At 43.8% G+C, this 2,465-nt stretch overlaps 1 long non-coding RNA gene across 1 annotated transcript in view; it reads right to left on the bottom strand.

Annotated features, from left to right (window-relative positions):
* Positions 1-2,465, bottom strand: part of LOC115303365 — a 19,542-nt gene that overhangs the window by 3,847 nt on the left and 13,230 nt on the right. The window lies entirely within an intron of this gene.

Here is a 2,465-nt window from a genome sequence, read left to right as displayed (position 1 = left end):
CACAGGGACCCTGTGCTTGTGCTTAGATGAAGCCATGAGTGGCCTTGCTGTGTCTCCCTTTGTCCTGGTCTGAGGGTGGTGCTCTGTGAGATCACTCCCGCCTCCAGGGGAGGAGGCAGCGCCAGGCGGGCCTGCCAGTGTCCGGGCCCTTCTGTTTTTCTTCCTCACCTAGTATACACAGTCATAGAATAAATAGAAGGGGAAATGCCTATGTTTGTGTATATATATACATATATATATACATATATATGTATATATATATGTATATATATGTGTGTGTGTATATATACACAAATATATTTTTTTTAAGTTTATTTATTTTGAGAGAGAGCAAGAATGGGGGAGGGGCAGAGAGGAGGGAGAAAGAGAGAGAATCCTAAGTGGGCTCAGGGTTCAAACTCATGAACCATGAGATTGATGATCATGACTGTAGCTGAGATCAAGAATCGGATGCTTAACCGAATAAACCAGGCAGGTGCCCTCTGGCCTCTCCTTCCTGATCCAAAGTTCACTGCTCAACCGACGGAGCCGCTCAGGTGCCTCCAAAATGCCCCTATATAATTAGCCCCCCCTTATTATTAAGATTAATTAACAATTAAATGTTCCCCATTCTATTAGCTCCTGTTTGCTTCTATCTACCCCTTTTCGCCTTTCTATCTACATTTTTTGTATATTTTGTCTCATCCGCCCTCATTTGAATATTTTGAAGAACTCATGGCTTTTCACTAATGTAACCTCACCCAAATAACAAAGATCGTAATAATCATTATCTATTATTATTATTATATTATCATTATTATTAATATTATTATGTAATTGATGGGGACCTCCCCATAGCACCGCTCTGGACATCCCTGAAAGCATCCGTGCCCCTGGAGCAGTGGATATTGCAGACCCGTGAATTCAGGAATTCAGTTTCCCCCCAAGAAGTCTCGCTCCCTTTGAGTGAAGAAACCCCCCTGGATACCCATGTAAGGGGGCGACGTATTGCTAGGAAATACATCTGTTGAAGGATAGAGCTCACTCTAAGTATTCCAGTTTAACCCATGGTATCATCCCATTTTTTAAAATGTGTTATTTATTTGGAAAGAATGAGAGAGAGAGAGAGACAGAGAGCACACACGTGAGCCTGGGTGGGGCAGAGAGAGGGGGAGGCCCAGAATCCGAAGTAGGCTCCCTGCTGGCAGCGGACCTCACCAACTGTGAGGCCATGACCTGAGGCAGAGGCAGAAGCTTAAGGCACTGAGCCACCTGGGTGCCCCGTGAGTAAAGCGTTTGTACGTGAAAGGGAGCAGAGCACAGTCATCATCGCAGGCATGGGGTTTGGATCAGAAACACTTGGGTTCACGTCCTGGCTTTAGCACCTTTGTGAAAATGTGAGCTAGCCTAAGTTCACATGAAACCCTAAACTTTGTGAGGGTTTCCTCCACTTTATTTTTGTTAATGTTTATATAATTAGAGAAAGAGAAATATTAGGGGAGGGGCAGAAAGAGAGGGAAAGAGAGAGAATCCCAAGCAGGCCTCACACTCTCCGCACAGGGGCTGATGAGGGCCTTGATCTCATGAACCCTGAGATCATGACTTGAGCCAAAATCAAGAAATGGACTTAACTTACTGAGCCACCTAAGCATCCTGCTTTCCTCCACTTTCAAATGGAAGTCACAAGCCTCAGCCCCTTAAGAATCTGACTTCAGCTCAGGTGATGATCTCACAGTTCGGGCTCTGAGCTGGTGGTGCAGAGCCTGCTTGTGGTTCTCTCTCTCTCTCTCTCTCTCTCTCTCTCTCTCTCTCTGTCTCTCTCTCTCTCTCTCTCTTTCTCTCTTTCTCCCGCACTCTGTCTCTCTCACACTCTCTCTGCCCCTTCCCCAACTCATGCTTTCTCCCTCTGTCTCTCAATAAAGAAATAAACCTTAAAACACGGTAAAATGATTGCTGATGCTAGGACTTCCAGCACTATGTTAAACAACAATGGTGAGAGTGGACATCCCTGTTGTGTCCCTGATTTCACGGGGAAAGCTCCCAGTTTTTCCCATTGAGGATAACATTGGCTGTGGGCTTTTCGTAAATGGCTTTTATGATGTTTAAGTAAGTTCCTTCTATCCCAACTTTCTCGAGGGTTTTTATTAAGAAGGAATGTTGTATTTTGTCAAATGCTTTTTCAACATCTAACGACAGGATCAGATGATTTTTTTCTTTTTTTGTTGTTGATGTGGTATATCACATTAATGGATTTGCAAATGTTGAACCAGCCTAGTAACCCAGGAATAAATCCCACTTGATCATGAGACAACAAAAGGAAATAAAAGGCACCAGAATTGGCAAAGAAGAAGTCAAACTTTCCCTTTTCGCAGAAGACATGATACTCTACATGGAAAACCCAATTGACTCCACCAGAAGCCTTCTAGAACTGATCGATGAATTCAGTAATGTTGCAGGGTACAAAGTCAATGTACAGAAATCAGTTG

This window comes from Suricata suricatta, chromosome 10, assembly GCF_006229205.1.
Source record: "Suricata suricatta isolate VVHF042 chromosome 10, meerkat_22Aug2017_6uvM2_HiC, whole genome shotgun sequence".
Classification (NCBI taxonomy): domain Eukaryota; kingdom Metazoa; phylum Chordata; class Mammalia; order Carnivora; family Herpestidae; genus Suricata; species Suricata suricatta.
This window is presented reverse-complemented; position numbering and strand designations above follow the sequence as displayed.